This window comes from Narcine bancroftii, chromosome 9, assembly GCF_036971445.1.
Source record: "Narcine bancroftii isolate sNarBan1 chromosome 9, sNarBan1.hap1, whole genome shotgun sequence".
In the NCBI taxonomy this organism is placed as follows: Eukaryota; Metazoa; Chordata; class Chondrichthyes; order Torpediniformes; family Narcinidae; genus Narcine; species Narcine bancroftii.
The window spans coordinates 77,459,246-77,478,552 of record NC_091477.1 but is presented as its reverse complement, the minus strand read 5'-3'; the positions used below and the strand labels follow the sequence as shown (position 1 = coordinate 77,478,552).

At 44.0% G+C, this 19,307-nt stretch overlaps 1 long non-coding RNA gene across 1 annotated transcript in view; it reads right to left on the bottom strand.

Annotated features, from left to right (window-relative positions):
• Positions 1-1,388: 1,388 nt before the first annotated feature.
• Positions 1,389-19,307, bottom strand: part of LOC138742984 (uncharacterized) — a 55,996-nt gene continuing 38,077 nt past the window's right edge. The window contains exon 2 of the long non-coding RNA XR_011344567.1: positions 1,389-1,540. This is a non-coding gene — a long non-coding RNA (uncharacterized lncRNA). The remainder of the gene's footprint in view (positions 1,541-19,307) is intronic.

The following is a 19,307-nucleotide window of genomic DNA, read 5'->3' as shown; positions in this document are numbered from 1 at the left end:
CTTTGCCTTTACATGGAGATGAACTCAGAGCTTAATAGCCTCGTCGTCAAATTGTTGCTAAATTGCATGCAGTACAATGATGCAAGAGTGTACATCACTGATCTCTCTCCTGTTTACTGACTCAATGGAAGGGGCGAGACAGATGGGATCAGTTGGGTTAAGTATATGCCAACTCAATTATACACCGAATGCACTTCAATTATTTTTGTAATTATCAAATGAAAACTAATTAAGAAGCATGGAATGATCACTTTATTAATGAGAGCTGAACGATTCAGTACCATTGGGGACTTCTGGTCTCTGAAGTCCCACAAAATGTAGGACAACTGAAGTACGTGATGTACCATACAAAATCCCATTTAGCAGAATGAGAAGAGTGAAGCCATCGCTTTTGTGTCGAGAAATACGAAATGGCAATTTAAAAATCAAATATTAACAGTGCACTTTGTATGAAAGCAAAAAAAAACATCGACTTCCTGCCACTTATGGCTCAGAGCAGACATATATAATATTGCCCTTCTATTCACATTTCAAAATGACAACCCATAATACTCATACTATTACATGTCATTCTCTTCTCATTTTCTTTCTTTTTAGTGTTTGTGTTAAAAGTGAGAAGTGGATTGCAACATTTTTTTTGTTGCCTGAAATAACATGAGAGTTCAGAAGCTATGAAAATGTTGTTTCAATATCTTTGCAACACAACGGCCGATTACAAAGACTACACCAGTGAATTCTGATAATTAAAGCGAAAGTAAAGCTATTGTGTAATCAGGAGGAAAAGGTAACATTGATCCTGGAGCTTCAGAGAGGGCACAAACATTGATAAGCACTGGTCGGATTTCTGCATTCTATTTCTGCTGGGTGAATATAGTTTTTACTGCATGACAAAAGTAAAATGCACAGAGATTTTCAGAATCCCTTTAGTGTTGGAAAAGGATTAGTTCCTGCTATTTAGTATATAGTGTTGGCTGTGAAGTTACACAAACATGATGCCATGGTCAAAGTGGCATAGAAAACAAAATACAGAAGCACACTAACTTCCATTAACATTTGAAAATATCTATTCTTCATTGCCTTGACAATCTTCGCTCTCCTGGAGGAATTTGATAGATACAAATAGTTCCAGCAGTCTTTAAAGTTGCAGTAAATGATCCATTTTGGGTTCCAATATGCTCGAATCTTTATTCCAGCCTTGGTTCAAAAATGAACCAAGTCTTGAAATCCAGATGCAGAATTGATCGCCTGAGAATCAAAACAGTATTTGAATGAATGTGGCATCAGAGAGCCCCATTACAGTGATGTCATTAGCTGACGCCTAAATCCTTCCATATGCTCCATATTATATAAATTTACTACATTTACAAAATGCACAATAATTCAGCAAGCATGTTCCACTGCACTTTTTAAACCAGCAAGCTGAAGCGTGGAGAAGGTCAAGGCCAAGGAAACAGTAGCACTAGCAAGTTTTCCTCTCAGTCACTCACTCACAGTTCCTTCATTGTGACTGAGTCCTTGGATCCTGCAGTTCTTTCCTAACCTGTAATGGAAGAACTGCAGTTGTTCAAGAGGGCAGCTCACTAACAACTTTTATTTTCCAAAACTATACTTTATTCATAATAAATTATTTACAAAACATGAAAACCATTCAAGACTTTTTACATTCATAATGTCAGTCATATCTATACATTCTCATCAATGTACATTTTGCATTGTTCTCTCAATACACTGTTACCACCCCTGTTGCACCTTGTTGTTTCTACACATTGTCATTAGATATACCATCAATAAAAATTATTTACAAACAAGTTCATATTTTTACACTCTTAACGACAGTCATGTCTATTTCTTTCTTCTTTGGCTTGGCTTCGCGGACGAAGATTTATGGAGGGGGTAAAAAGTCCACGTCAGCTGCAGGCTCGTTTGTGGCTGACAAGTCCGATGCGGGACAGGCAGACACGATTGCAGCGGTTGCAAGGGAAAATTGGTTGGTTGGGGTTGGGTGTTGGGTTTTTCCTCCTTTGCCTTTTATCAGTGAGGTGGGCTCTGCGGTCTTCTTCAAAGGAGGTTGCTGCCCGCCAAACTGTGAGGCGCCAAGATGCATGGTTTGAGGCGTTATCAGCCCACTGGCGGTGGTCAATGTGGCAGGCACCAAGAGATTTCTTTAGGCAGTCCTTGTACCTTTTCTTTGGTGCACCTCTGTCACGGTGGCCAGTGGAGAGCTCGCCATATAACACGATCTTGGGAAGGCGATGGTCCTCCATTCTGGAGACGTGACCCATCCAGCGCAGCTGGATCTTCAGCAGCGTGGACTCGATGCTGTCGACCTCTGCCATCTCGAGTACTTCGACGTTAGGGGTGTAAGCGCTCCAATGGATGTTGAGGATGGAGCGGAGACAACGCTGGTGGAAGCGTTCTAGGAGCCGTAGGTGGTGCCGGTAGATGACCCATGATTCGGAGCCGAACAGGAGTGTGGGTATGACAACGGCTCTGTATACGCTTATCTTTGTGAGGTTTTTCAGTTGGTTGTTTTTCCAGACTCTTTTGTGTAGTCTTCCAAAGGCGCTATTTGCCTTGGCGAGTCTGTTGTCTATCTCATTGTCGATCCTTGCATCTGATGAAATGGTGCAGCCGAGATAGGTAAACTGGTTGACCGTTTTGAGTTTTGTGTGCCCGATGGAGATGTGGGGGGGCTGGTAGTCATGGTGGGGAGCTGGCTGATGGAGGACCTCAGTTTTCTTCAGGCTGACTTCCAGGCCAAACATTTTGGCAGTTTCCGCAAAGCAGCGCTGAAGAGCTGGCTCTGAATGGGCAACTAAAGCGGCATCATCTGCAAAGAGTAGTTCACGGACAAGTTTCTCTTGTGTCTTGGTGTGAGCTTGCAGGCGCCTCAGATTGAAGAGACTGCCATCCGTGCGGTACCGGATGTAAACAGCATCTTCATTGTTGGGGTCTTTCATGGCTTGGTTCAGCATCATGCTGAAGAAGATTGAAAAGAGGGTTGGTGCGAGAACACAGCCTTGCTTCACGCCATTGTTAATGGAGAACGGTTCAGAGAGCTCATTGCTGTATGTACATTGTTGAATTTATTCTTTCCATACCCTTTTACCACCCCTATGGCACCTTGTTGTTTCCCTTCCCCACCTCCCCCCCCCCCCACAGCGTTGGTTGAGAGGCTTCCTCTCAGTCAGCCCCTCAGTACCCAGTAATGGGAGAACTCTAGACTGTAGTCTTTCCCCACAGCGCCCTCACATTGGCTGCACCATGGTTCAGTGCATCCCTCAGCATGTACTCCTGCATCCTGGAATGCACCAGTTGGCAGCATTCCCAGACCAACATCTCAATATACTGAAAGACCAGCAGTTTTCGAGCAGAGCAAAGTGGATCTTTCATGGAGCTGATGGCCTTCCAATAATTCTGGAGGTTGGACTCAAGAGAGCATCCTTGTCATGTTGCCACTTGGGATAAACTGTGACAAGGACTCCTGCATCCTTCGCCACATACTCTTTGCAAATCTGCATTCAGCAAAGAAGTGGGCGACAGACTCCACTCCACCATAGCCATCCCGAGGACATCATATGTGGAGGGTAATGTTCTGGTTGTTCAAGAAGGATCTCACTTGGAGGTCACCTCTCACCACCTGCCAGGCCAAGTCCTGGGTGCTTGTTTGTGAGCCCTGGCAATGAAACATTCTGTCAGATAACCTGGATGATCTGCTCAGGGAACCATCCCACAGGATCTATCGAGTCCTCATCTCTTCGTTTCTGTAGATGTTCAATACTTACCACTGTTGTTCTGGAAAAACTTTTCCAAAAATGATAGGTGGTGTGGCAAAGCCCAGCTAACTGGCCAGGCCCATGTAGAACCTCAGCACATAGCAGCACTTAGTGCCCTTGTACATAGGATCCATGCACAGCCTGATGTAGCCACATATGAAGATGGTCATCAGGATGAGGATCACATTGGTATGCTCTTGCCCCTACTGTCTGATGACTTTTACATGGTACTCCTTTGAACCCTATCCAATTTGGACCCAGATATGAATTGGACAACTGCTCTGGTAACTGCCAGGACAGAGGTGTGGGAAATTGGCCACACCCCACATACAGCAGTACCGAGAGCACCTCACAACTGATGACCAGGTTCTTCCCCGTTATTGAGAGGGAGTGCTTTGCCCACTGACCTAATTTTTGGTGGGTGAACCTTTGTAATCCACCCCAACCAATTCTAGTTGCTTGCTTCAGCCCATCGAAACCAGATCACCAGCACCTTCATGCAGTCAGATCTGACTGTGAAGGGGATGGTGAATTGGTCGGGCAAGTTACTGAAGAGCATTGTCTCGCTCTTCTTCTCAAAATCCCGTCATATGCTGGTCAATCTCCAGACCTATCATGTATCTGAACAGAAGATGTCAATGTTGTCCATGTCAATGTTCCTCTCATTTTTAGTAGTCAGTGAGCATAAAAACCTTACGTTGTGCAAATATTTTTCCTGTGACAAAAGCATCTGCACATTGAATGCTTGTGCAAATGTAAACTTGAAATGAATTCAAGGTAATTTTGGCACAGCCAATCTCTCATGGCTAATAAAACTGTATTGGCATGTTTTAAATTAATACAAGAATGATTGCATTCTACTAAGTAACATATTTAGTTAAGATTTTATTTTAGGTCACTAATCTTTTGTACGCACATTAATTCCTTTTGTGCACTGGTTGAAAAAATGTGTGTTTGTGCACCCATGTGCACAATAATCCATATACAGGGAGGCCTTGAGCTGAATGCCTCTACTGCCTGGTAATGTCACTCCTCTTATGCCCTTGTCCTTCCTAATTCAGCAAAGGGCTCCAAGCAGGACAATTGGGTTTGGAGAATAAATAGTCAATATTCCCACATCCTGAGAGAGTTTCTTGAGACACTATCTAAAATTGCAAAGCTCCTAATTCTAAAGTAAAATGCATGACAATGTTTTATAAACATTGAAGAATTTAGAATTTCTTTGCCATTCACTTGGATTCAATATTTTGCCAAGAACCTTTTTTTAAATAAATATCCATCAAAAAGATGGAACATGGAAATGCAGAGTTGCATTCCCCTGGAGAAAATCACATATAACCCAAGGAAGAAGCATGACACATTCGTTGGAGTATGGCGACCTTATCTGAGATATATCAGCACTCTGGTGCATTAGTCCACCCACTCTAGAAATAGAGATACTCTAATAATCTGTTCTCAGTAGGAAAAGGAGTGTAACTAATGAAACAGGATTTGGTGCAGACGACGTGGTTTCTTTTCATTTTAGTTCTTTTCTTTCTTTTTCTCTGTTTAGGTTTCCGTAGGGGCCCATTGATGTCTGTATTAACATAAATACTTGATGGCATATTAAATTGTATGTGGGTGGTGGGAAGAGGGGGATATTCCTGTATATATACAAGAATGTTGGAACGATTGAATGGTTTGTTGAATTTTATGAGTCAACAATAGTTTTTAGTCTGCAATTTTGGGGGGAAAAATACATTTGCTGAAAAAAAATGAGCATAATTGCTGCCTGAGTGGTCATTCACAATGTAGCGCATCGATTGATCCAAAGACTTGTTAACTCAAACCAAGGCTTTTATCAGCAAAAGACTGGAGCGTATTACAGCACGGTCGACCAATCCAGACTGACCTGGCTCTGGTTGGGAGCAGCCCTTTGTGACCTGCCAGTAGGCGTGGCTACGACTCAGCCAATCACAACAACTCTAAGCAAATATATACAAATAAACATTGGTGATTGTATCCTGTACTATCACACACAATAGGCACCTTTTTTGGATGTGCAGTAGAGTGGATGACTGACAATGAATTTTTCCGGTACGATTTACACCGCAGGCTTCCTCCAAAAAGTTGCAGGGGCCCTGCAGAATAAATTACGGTGCAGAAATTGACTCAAAATTCCTGCACATTCCTTATTAGACTGCCCCATGTAGCAGCAAAATTCCTTGATTGTGCCGTTACATGCCTGCCATCTATAAACCCCTCATGAAAATCATAAATAGAATATTAAAAAATAAAGAATTTCAATTGGCTTGTCATTAGGGATGTCTGAAAGACTTAAAATAGACTTAGTATAGCAGATCCAGTGTAGTTAATTCCTGAATTTCTGCATTAAAATAAATAGAATGTTTCAACTTTCCTGCCTCAAAGTAATTGATATTTTCAGTCATTGTTATCTTTGTTTTTTTTTTAAATTCTTAACCACCTAAATTAACAGTCTTTAGAGACTTCAAGGTAGTTACCCTGCACTTGACCAAATCCAGATGTGCTTTCCATTAATGGGCTGCAATGGTTTTATTCCGATGAAATAAGATGACATCTTGTATGATGGATTATTAAGGTATAAACATAACTCCCTAGGCAAAATATTCTATTTCAAGAGTTCAGTGTTGTTGAGTACATCTTAATAGAGTTTTTGTCACCCTCTCTGCCTTGTGCCTAATGGATGTTTTACTGTAACATGCATGTAATTTTTTTTAGCAAGATAATGAATCAAAGACCACTCACTATTAACCCTTGAAGAACTATAAATATTGTGAGCAGTAGCTAAAATGACAACAGCTAGACAATTTAATTGGTTTAGATTTATTCCAGTTTTCATTTGGGAAAAATAATTCTTAAAAGCACAAGTAGTTTTCATTACAGACTTACTTCAAATGCTGAGTTCTTCTCAATGAAAGCATTAGGCTTGAACTATTTTCTCTGGTCTCATTCCAACTCATTGCTTTAATGAACTTATATCCTCAGAAATAGCTGTTTTCTCACAAACAATGAATGAAAATGTAAGCCTGATCAAATTCCTTCAGTCTTGCCAAACCAAGATTAAACTTTGGTCCGCATTGTTCTCTACTTAGATTGAATTAAAAAATGATCAAGAAGTTGAGCGGCTGATGAAAGGCAAAGAATTAAGAAAATGTTTTTTAATTATTTCATTTTAAAAATATTTTATGCAACAGACCTAGACAGCAAATAAGGTGTTTCACCATTTCAAAACATTCAAATTCTATTATTAAATTAATCACTATTTTAAAACATCTTCACCATTTGAAAATGTTACTATTATTTTATCAACAAATGAGCCAAAGTCACCATGGTCGTAAGGTAAAATGTGGAAAACATTCTTGGAAGATGGTACTTAGATTCCTTTAGAAACATTCTTCAATATGGCAACCAGCATTACAAACAAAATTAACAGCACTTTTTGAATTCAATTCACTCGATATGTTGTCACACGGCAAGAGTACAGCAAGCCCATGAGGCATTTGTCAGTTCATTCCAGTACAATATGCAGTGTTTGGATTTGTGAGTAAAACAGAAATGAAAAATGGCTGAATGATATATCTAGGCACTTAATATTTCTTGCTATCATGTGTTTAGAATAAGCAGTGAAGTTAAAGAAGGGAGGTGGGGTGAAACCACTGAATAAGCACAAGGGTATAGTACTCGAGACTGTGTTCCTGAGAGATCAAAGGTGAATCCATTTGTTGGAGTTCACAACATTCAGCATTGTTCTAATTTTTATTATATTTTATTTAATTTTTAAGTGTATATACACACACATATATATTAAAAAAATTATATCCTTAAAATGCACATTAAATCTCAAAATAACCCCTCCATATCGAGCATTGCTCTATTGCTGGTATTGTATAAATCACCTATCATGAGAGTGACCAATAAGAGAAAACCTTCAGGAAATGTTATGGAGGTGTCAAACATTGGAATGGAAATATGGAGGGACTTCCACTTCTCCAGTGTTGATCTGCATTATGCCAAAGGGAATGTCGACAGGAGAATTGGTAGCTCTCTGTATTCCTGGTGCAGTGTTCCCCTCTCTGGCGGAGAGAAAAATAGTACATAGACAAGCTTGCTGAGGGGTAAACCTTAGTCTATGACACAGCGAGAGGCTACTAAATTTAGGGCAACCTTGGTTTGTTAATTCTCCATATTCTGTCTTCTTGTTGAGTAGCTAAAATTGCCCAATCTGTATTGTCACTTGACCAGTCTACTTAAACAGGAAATCCATTGACAACAATATTGAATAGGGTGATTTCATGAAAGAAACCGACAAAGACACTGTAAAAAAAAAGGATGCAAGTCTACCAGAACTCCAACTTTACTCACAATGGAAACTGGAATTAAAATGTGCAACCTGTTTAGTTGGGACACCAGTGGGACTAACACAATTTTAAGTGTGGGAAATGAACCAAATTATATGATCAATGGTGATGAAGGGCAGTCATTCCCAGGGGCTAGGGTGAGGCAGTAGCTGAATAGCAGCTCAAAGAGGAATTCGAAGTGATGCTTGTCCATCAGAGGGAATGTGCAATGACAGGAAATCCTCGGCTGGAAATTTAAGAAGGCCCCAGCGCTGGTTGTTTGCTTCTCTTCAATGTGTCCTACAAGTCACCTCTCTTCCTAAGGCATTGATCTACTATGAGTGGTTGAGATTGTTTTTAAATTACTTTGAAGTAGTAATGCCCATATCTAATCCTTCAGAGCAGCTGAGTAGATCTTCAAAGAGATATGTGTCAAGGATTTCTTTGAGGACCCTAATGTTCAATCTAATGTGCACATTTGCGGAGTGGGTTTGTGGGATTCTTTGGCTGCTCACGATGCTATATACTGATTGTAAGCACACAACTTCCAAGAGACCATTTTGAATTTTAAGTATTGTGAGATTGAATCAACAGGACAAGAAAGCTAAATGCACCATTCTGCTTTCTAGAATTCATAGAATGGAAATCAAGTTGATGAAAATTCTTGTGAAACCAAAAGCAAGTTTATGATGCATATGATATATTAAATTTAACACACAAAAACTACTTGGATGTCACTCAAAGATTAAAATCATTGACCAGATTGTTCAGAAAATTCCAGATCATTCTACTTGAGTGACACTGCAGTCAATTATCTGACAAATGTTTGTTTAATTAATTTTACTTCAGCACCGTCAGCAAAAGATAAGCATGCACTCAATTCCATCAAGAAAAACAAAATTCACATGCAACCCTGCACAGCATTGCAACCCTGTCCCTTCAATTCAATGCTTGCACGGGCATGAATAGCAACTAGTCTCTAGCTTCCTAATAGTTCCAAGGATTTCCTTTGAAGTCTGGGTTATATAACACTTAAGAGAACAATATGGATCAAAAAGGTCCTTATGGTTGGTTTACTCACTGTGATTCAGTCTTCAGCATATTTTGCAGCTGTGGATAGGAGCCTGAAGCAATAACAAGTCACTGACAGCAGACCTTTCGAGGTAGTGGTTTCACATTGCTCCAAATTTCATTTGATGGACAGAAGCACCCAAGTCCAGAACTTCTGTATCATCCAAATCTGAACATATTTTCAGAATGTCCAATTGTTTATCTCTCATTAGATTATGAAAACAGTGAGATAAATCACTCTGAAAAAAATTACCCAAATGTCAGTGGTGTAATTGGGAAAGATAATTATTGCAATTGGGTTTCATTGCATTGTCCCAACAATCCAATAAGAAGCCAAGCTGCCAGGCATTCATGTTGAACCTAATGAGGAAGGTTGAGCTCAACGATGCAAAATCAAAGATACATTCACTTCAACCTAAAAACTGTGAAACACTCAAAATGAAGATGCTGAAATTTTGAGTGAACAAAGAAATGCTAGAGGGAATCAATGAGTTGGGCAGCATCCATGGACAGAAATATGCAGTCATCCAGGGCCTGCTGCCATAGTCTCCTTCCCTGTAGTGTCTTCCCCCTAGGCTTCTCCTTCTGATTCTTGTGCCCTGCACCAGTTTGCTATACCATGAGCTCTGCTGCTATACATGGGCACTGCCATTTTGGGCATGAATCTGTGTTTTCAAATTATTAAAGGAAAACACCATTGGCCACTTTAACAGGCTGTATAATGACCCGATGTGGCCATTGACATCATGAGTGGACACCTGCACTCCAAACAGAAGCACTCCCTCTCCATGCCTGCTCTCCTGGGTCTTCACCAGTGGCAGCCCTGCCATTACAGCTCTGGCAGAGCCACCATTTTTGTTTATTTACAACGTAACTTGATGCTATGTTTCAATACAGCTTTGCCATGTCAGCTGGCTTTCCCTTGATCCCTTGATCAAGACAGATGACAGAAACGGAAGATGCAATAATACTGATTCTCATGGCTCATTACTGTTGTATTTATTTAGAATTTTACCACTTTTGAGCTTGAATCATATCATTGTGTTGAAATTGATTTCCTCTAAAATACTGTTACTGATGTTGCATGAAAGAATAAAGATAAACACTTCATTCATTCATGCATCTTAGTCTTTTTATAACAGCTCTGATTTAACTATAGAACAGATTAATTTGTCTGCTTAACATTTACTGTGGTTCACTAATTATCCATTGGCTGATGTGCACTGTTGAATCCTACAAATGGGGTGGGGGGGGGTGGGGGGGAAACTGCACACAATTATTTATTCTCCCTGTTAATTTTATACAGGATTTGGTCTTTAAAGATATCAATACATGTCCGGATTTTAGTATTGCTGAAAAATGAAAGGCAAAGAGAGCTTGACGACAAAGGATATCAATGTGATCGAAAGGTAAAAGAAATAAAATTAGGTGTGGTGAAGAAATGGCAGTTTGTTGATACCAATGTTTACATTTCTGCAACTTGCTGGAAGTGGAATCCTATTATTTTGTACAGGAATAAGGATTCTGATTCCCACAAACACCCTGGGCACAATTGTAAATGCTTGAGGATTGTCCAAATTTCAGGCCCATCTCCAAACCGAGATGATCATTGTTTCAGCATTTATTAAAGCAATCAAATGCTCATCAATTGCAACTTTCGCTTCAAGTAAAAATAGCATGTCTTGACCCATGTGGAATTTCTGCTTCATATTAAAATAAACAAAGTAAATTTTAAGTTTAATATTGTAACATCACATAAAGACAGAAATAGAAGATTCCTGTCATAAATATGAATCAAAATGTACAGTGGAATTATATATTTTTTTCTGATCCCCACAGCTATTGACCATTGAGTTCAAATTTAATCAATGAACAGGCAGTCAGAAGTATCATGTTATTAGAATCACTTAAATTAAATAATAATGACTTGTAACATTTTAAATCCTTACATGCACGCACACACTCTCTCTCTCTCCCTCCAGGATTTTCCTGCAAGGCCATAAGAAGCTATGGTTTATAATTATATTAAAATACTACCTTTCAAATGCCATTCTCCCTTCTTGTAGCAACACAATGACCTTCTAATTTCTAAGGTGAAGACAATCTGTTTTACTGTGACTGTAACTGTTAGTCTCCCTCTTCCTTTCTTCCTCCTCCTTTTGCATTTCTCCTCTCCTTCATTTTACTATTCTGTAAACTCCTCCATTCCCCAACACATTCCCTACCACTCTGACCATGCTACTCTTCATTCTGTCTCGGTTTCTTTCCCTTATTCCATTATCTCTTATATTCTCTACATATCTCTGATGCATCATCAATTACTCAAAGACTGACATTGAGAAATCAATAGGCTTTTGTTCACGAACGAATAAAGGCACATCCACACTGCTTGACTGTCTTGCACCAACAGACAGCCAATGGGTGTGCCCGATCAGACAAATACATGCAACAGTGATTTACCACAATCTCCCCTTTCCCATATATTCTGCTGTCCATCACTGAGCACTTAATTCCATCCATGGAGGGAAATGGACAGCCAATGTTACAGTTCCAAAACCTGCAGTTCTGAAGCAGGATTTTGACCTGGAATGTCAACTGTCCATTTCCCTCCGTTGATGCTCTCTGTCCCACTGCATTCCTCCAGATTTTGCTTCCGATTCTAGCATCTGCAATCCCTTGTGTCTCCACTTAATCCTGTCTGCTGGCCTCCAAATCTCACACCATTGGTTTATTTCCTGAATTTCTCAAAACTCTGGCTCTACCCACTTTGTTTCGGAGGACGAAGTGGAGAAAAGAATAATAATACGGTTCATTATCATGCTTACCTTAAATGTTCGATAAATGTCCCTCTAAAGATACAAGTTCTCCTTTGGTCACAAAATACAACAAAAGTTTTGCTTGAAAGATTTGGAAAATGGCAGTGTGAAGGAGGACTGCCATCCAGAATCCTGGGAAAACTGATGAGCCATTTTGTAATAACAGAAATACTGAACATGTACGTCATCCATTCAGGTCTGAGGAATCAGAGTTCAAAAGCAAGCATCCTATTGCTGCAGCCAAGGTGACGCATAACATGATAACAAAGTGCATGTTTTTGCAGTAGGGATCATATCACATTTCTTCCTTTTACATTCATTACAATCTTTCTGGTATTATCAAAAAGAATGATAAGAATCAAAGAGTCATAGAAACGAAAAGTCAGAGGAAGCAAACAATGAAGGTCTCAGCAAGCCCAGCAGCATCCACAGGCAGAAATGACCAGTCAACCTTTTGCATCAGGTCCCTTTTACCCAACACAGAAAGTGCTGAAAGCACTCAATAGGTGAGATGTCATGTGTGGAAAGAACATCAGAGTTAGCATGTTAGGTCAAAAATGCCTAGAAGCCACTGGGAAAGACCAAACACATGTTAATTTCATGTTGCACAGAGGACATGGGCAGGTGGAATGAGACCAGGGGATTACTTGGAAACAAGATTATCTGGCCATCTCTGAGCACTCTGTTGGCTGCCACATCTATTCCCCCTTTCACTCCCACTGCGATTTGTCCAAAATCTCATTACAGCTTGGTCCATGTAGCAGTCGTAAGTTGCACACAAGAAGATAGGTATTGTCATTGGCCAATCATCTCAAGCCCAGGAAAGTGATGCAGGATATCCTCGGAGTAGTGCTCAAGAGCCAGCCATCTTTATCTTCCTCAGTAATGATTTTCCTTCAAACATAAGGTCAGAGGAGAGGATATTTATTTATGATATATAGCACCCACACTTCTTCCATCAACAGCACTGGGGGGGCTCCAAATGGTCTTTCCTAGTGAAGCAACACTTCATTTCCGAATCTGCGAGGGTCATCTATTGCATACGGTGCTCCCGTTGTGGCTTTCTCTACACCAGAGAGACTGGATGCAGACTGGAAGAGCATTTCGTTGAGCACCTTCACTCTGTCTACAACAAAGGCAAGGATCTCTCAGTGGCTGTCCATTTCAATTACACGCCTCATTCCCTCACCAACCTCATGCACTGCCAGACCAAGGCCACCCGTAAATTGGAGGAATAATATAGTTGATGCATTGTTTGCAATATTTCAAATTATCGGAAGGATATCAATAAGGTAGAGAGAGTGCAGAGAAGATTTACTAAAATGTTCCTGGATTGCCGTATCTAGAAAGCAAAGAAAGATTGAGTAGACTGCATTTTTATTCATTGGAGCGTAGAAGATTGAGGGGGGATTTGATAGAGTAGATGTGAATAGGCTCTTCCCCTTGAGGGTAGGTGAAATTGGAACGAGGGGTCATAAGTTAAGGGTTATGGGGCAAAACTTTAGAAGTAACATAAGAGGAAGCTTCTTCACTCAGAGAGCAGTGGCTGAGTGGAATGACATCCCAGAAGAGGTGGTTGCAACAGGGTCAATTTTGTCATTTAAGAGAACGTTGGATAAGTGCATGGATGTGAGGGGATGGGGAGGATATTGGACAAGGGAGCAGGCTGGTAGGACTAGTGGAGTTCACTTAAATTGGTGCGGACTAGAGGGGCCAAGATGGCCTGTTTCCGTACTGTAATTGTTATATGGTTATATGGTAACACCTATAACCATATAACCATATAACCATATGCAGAAACCTGCATAGGAGAAGGCCACTCCGATATAAAACCTACGACCCAAGGACCTCGCTGCCACGTCCCAGCTTGCTTGGCCACGGCACACGAACCATGGGTGTAAAGGGTGGGGCCAGTACTGCGCGCACTGCACTCCACCTAAAAGCTCCTTTGCGCAGGCCCGAGGACAGGTCCACGTCCTCCCCCTCCACGTCCTCCCCCTCCACGTCCTCCCCCTCCACGTCCTCCCCCTCCACGTCCTCCCCCTCCACGTCCTCCCCCTCCACGTCCTCCCCCTCCACGTCCTCCCCCTCCACGTCCTCCCCCACGTCCTCCCCCTCCACGTCCTCCCCCTCCACGTCCTCCCCCTCCACGTCCTCCCCCTCCACGTCCTCCCCCTCCACGTCCTCCCCCTCCACGTCCTCCCCCTCCACGTCCTCCCCCTCCACGTCCTCCCCCTCCACGTCCTCCCCCTCCACGTCCTCCCCCTCCACGTCCTCCCCCTCCACGTCCTCCCCCTCCACGTCCTCCCCCTCCACGTCCTCCCCCTCCACGTCCTCCCCCTCCACGTCCTCCCCCTCCACGTCCTCCCCCTCCACGTCCTCCCCCTCCACGTCCTCCCCCTCCACGTCCTCCCCCTCCACGTCCTCCCCCTCCACGTCCTCCCCCTCCACGTCCTCCCCCTCCACGTCCTCCCCCTCCACGTCCTCCCCCTCCACGTCCTCCCCCTCCACGTCCTCCCCCTCCACGTCCTCCCCCTCCACGTCCTCCCCCTCCACGTCCTCCCCCTCCACGTCCTCCCCCTCCACGTCCTCCCCCTCCACGTCCTCCCCCTCCACGTCCTCCCCCTCCACGTCCTCCCCCTCCACGTCCTCCCCCTCCACGTCCTCCCCCTCCACGTCCTCCCCCTCCACGTCCTCCCCCTCCACGTCCTCCCCCTCCACGTCCTCCCCCTCCACGTCCTCCCCCTCCACGTCCTCCCCCTCCACGTCCTCCCCCTCCACGTCCTCCCCCTCCACGTCCTCCCCCTCCACGTCCTCCCCCTCAAAACATGCTCACAAACTCAAGCTAGCATGCTGGAACATCAGAACCATGCTAGACAAGGCTGACAGCCACCGACCTGAACGTCGGTCTGCCCTCATTGCACATGAACTCCTCAGACTTGACATCGACATAGCCGCTCTCAGTGAAGTCCGCCTGGCAGATGTAGGCAGCCTCCAAGAACGCGGCGCGGGCTACACACTCTACTGGTCTGGCAAGCCTTCGGATGAACGACGCCTATCTGGTGTAGGCTTCATGGTCAAGAGATTCATTGCCTCCAAACTCGAAAACCTTCCGACAGGCCTCTCGGACCGAATCATGTCCATGCGACTCCCCCTTCAAAACAAGCGTCACATCACCCTCATCAGTGTCTATGCTCCAACCCTCCAGGCGGAACCAGCAGAAAAGGACAAGTTCTACACCGACCTGCGCAACCTCATCCAACGCACCCCTACAGCCGACAAGGTTGTCATCCTGGGCGACTTCAACGCTCGTGTCGGCAAAGACTCAGAAACCTGGCCAGGAATCCTGGGCAAGCATGGCGTCGGCAAGTGCAACGACAATGGGCGCCTCCTGTTGGAGCTCTGCGCAGAACAGCGGCTTGTCATTACAAACACCTTTTTTCAGGAGAGGGACAGCCTTAAGACTACCTGGATGCATCCCCGATCCAAACACTGGCACCTCCTGGACTACATCCTGGTGCGAGAAAGTGACAAACGAGATGTGCTCCACACCAGGGTCATGCCTAGCGCGGAATGCCACACTGACCACCGGCTGGTTCGCTGCAAGCTCAACCTTCACTTCAAGCCAAAGCCCAGGAACAATAAAGCCCCCAGAAAGAAGTTCAATGTTGGAAACCTGCAGTCAGACGAAGCGAGAGGAAACTTCCAGGCAAACCTCAAAGCAAAGCTCGACGATGCAACCCGCCTCACGGACCCGTCCCCTGAAACCCTCTGGGATCAGTTGAAGACTACCATACTGCAATCCACTGAAGAGGTACTGGGCTTCTCCTCCAGGAAAAACAAGGACTGGTTTGACGAAAACAGCCAGGAAATCCAGGAGCTGCTGGCAAAGAAGCGAGCTGCCCACCAGGCTCACCTTACAAAGCCGTCCTGTCCAGAGAAGAAACAAGCCTTCCGTCGCGCATGCAGCCATCTTCAGCGCAAACTCCGGGAGATCCAAAATGAGTGGTGGACTAGCCTCGCCAAACGAACCCAGCTCAGCGCGGACATTGGCGACTTCAGGGGTTTCTACGAGGCTCTAAAGGCTGTGTACGGCCCCTCACCCCGTCCAAAGCCCGCTGCGCAGCTCAGACGGCAAAGTCCTCCTCAGCGACAAGATCTCCATCCTCAACCGATGGTCAGAACACTTCCAATCTCTTTTCAGTGCCAACCGCTCAGTCCAAGATTCCGCCCTGCTCCAGCTCCCTCAACAGCCCCTAAGGCTAGAGCTGGATGAGGTTCCCACCCTGGATGAGACATATAAGGCAATCGAACAACTGAAAAGTGGCAAAGCAGCAGGTATGGATGGAATCCCCCCAGAAGTCTGGAAGGCTGGCGGCAAAACTCTGCATGCCAAACTGCATGAGTTTTTCAAGCTTTGTTGGGACCAAGGTAAACTGCCTCAGGATCTTCGTGATGCCACCATCATCACCCTGTACAAAAACAAAAGCGAGAAATCAGACTGCTCAAACTACAGGGGAATCACGTTGCTCTCCATTGCAGGCAAAATCTTCGCTAGGATTCTACTAAATAGAATAATACCTAGTGTCGCCGAGAATATTCTCCCAGAATCACAGTGCGGCTTTCGCGCAAACAGAGGAACTACTGACATGGTCTTTGCCCTCAGACAGCTCCAAGAAAAGTGCAGAGAACAAAACAAAGGACTCTACATCACCTTTGTTGACCTCACCAAAGCCTTCGACACCGTGAGCAGGAAAGGGCTTTGGCAAATACTAGAGCGCATCGGATGTCCCCCAAAGTTCCTCAACATGATTATCCAACTGCACGAAAACCAACAAGGTCGGGTCAGATACAGCAATGAGCTCTCTGAACCCTTCTCCATTAACAATGGCGTGAAGCAAGGCTGTGTTCTCGCACCAACCCTCTTTTCAATCTTCTTCAGCATGATGCTGAACCAAGCCATGAAAGACCCCAACAATGAAGACGCTGTTTACATCCGGTACCGCACGGATGGCAGTCTCTTCAATCTGAGGCGCCTGCAAGCTCACACCAAGACACAAGAGAAACTTGTCCGTGAACTACTCTTTGCAGACGATGCCGCTTTAGTTGCCCATTCAGAGCCAGCTCTTCAGCGCTTGACGTCCTGCTTTGCGGAAACTGCCAAAATGTTTGGCCTGGAAGTCAGCCTGAAGAAAACTGAGGTCCTCCATAAGCCAGCTCCCCACCATGATTACCAGCCCCCCCACATCTCCATCGGTCACACAAAACTCAAAACGGTCAACCAGTTTACCTATCTCGGCTGCACCATTTCATCAGATGCAAGGATCGACAATGAGATAGACAACAGACTCGCCAAGGCAAATAGCGCCTTTGGAAGACTACACAAAAGAGTCTGGAAAAACAACCAACTGAAAAACCTCACAAAGATAAGCGTATACAGAGCCGTTGTCATACCCACACTCCTGTTCGGCTCCGAATCATGGGTCCTCTACCGGCACCACCTACGGCTCCTAGAACGCTTCCACCAGCGTTGTCTCCGCTCCATCCTCAACATCCATTGGAGCGCTTACATCCCTAACGTCGAAGTACTCGAGATGGCAGAGGTCGACAGCATCGAGTCCACGCTGCTGAAGATCCAGCTGTGCTTGATGGGTCACGTCTCCAGAATGGAGGACCATCGCCTTCCCAAGATCGTGTTATATGGCGAGCTCTCCACTGGCCACCGTGACAGAGGTGCACCAAAGAAAAGGTACAAGGACTGCCTAAAGAAATCTCTTGGTGCCTGCCACATTGACCACCGCCAGTGGGCTGATAACGCCTCAAACCGTGCATCTTGGCGCCTCACAGTTTGGCGGGCAGCAACCTCCTTTGAAGAAGACCGCAGAGCCCACCTCACTGATAAAAGGCAAAGGAGGAAAAACCCAACACCCTACCCCAACCAACCAATTTTCCCCTGCAACCGCTGCAATCGTGTCTGCCTGTCCCGCATCGGACTTGTCAGCCACAAATGAGCCTGCAGCTGACGTGGACTTTTTACCCCCTCCATAAATCTTCGTCCGCGAAGCCAAGCCAAAGAAGAAAGAAAGATATGGTAACACCTAATAGTCCACACCAGCATTCTTCAACTGGATGACATTAACATTGACTTTTCTAGTTTCTATTATTATGAGCTCTTGATTTAGTAAAATGGGATTATCACTGTAAGGGATAGTATAGGCAGGAGGAACTGAATGGTCACAGTTAACATTTCACAAAAGCACCATCACAGCACAAGTCAAAGCCCAGTGACAATTCGATACATTGGAAGTACTGAGGGATGGCTTGTCACAGTCTGCTCCAGATTCGATACATTTGCAAAGACATTGTGATTTTGCAAGGGAGAACCATTCTGACTGCTGAAGAGAAAGCAGCTTTTAGAAGCAGGTCTTATGGCCAGCCATTTTTGTGAAATTCAGAGCAAAGGCTGCTCTGTGAATGATTCAGCATTTTTGGTGGATTGACCTGTGCCAGGAGAGTCTTTTGGGAAGCAAAGTGCTTCATTTTGATTGTGACTAACAGTAAAGGTCACTTGGAGAGACTGGTGCCAGTGTCTTGGAAGCTTCATAGAGGCTGCCCAGTTTGAGTCTTGCCTACAAAAGTACCAGGAATGTTATGTGCACAGTTCGTGTGGATGGACATTTCTTCAAAGGCAATGCAACAAGAATTTGTGAGTCTGTATCAACCACAACTCCAGTCTTCCCATCAGTTCATCATTAATTCTGGGCATTAAATTTCAAAGCTCTACGCTTCAACACTGAATTTGAAAGACTGAATTTTTAAGTAACTTTCTAGATTTTGTCCTGGACTGTAATGGTTTGGGTGTAGTACTTACGTACACACACACACACACACACACACACACACACACACACACACACACACACACACACACACACACACACACACACACACACACACAACCAATAAAATTAATGTTTTAAAATTAAACACTGTCTGGTTCATTGTCTATTGCTGTTTGTTATACGCAGTTCGTAACACCATTAAGCCACTCTCCGTCTCACTATCCCTCCGCATCCCTCTGTCTCCTTTCCTTTTTCTCTTTCTAACACATCGACCAGGTGACCTCATTTACAACTTATCCCCACTGCAATTTCAGTCAAGTTATCAGAGACATACCCCTTTGTTCTCCCCACCCCTTCCCCTCATCCCTGTAACTTAAAAAATGAATGCTTTCTTTTCTTCCTAGTTCTAATTCTCAGTCTTTGACCAAAACTTTTATCTGTTTC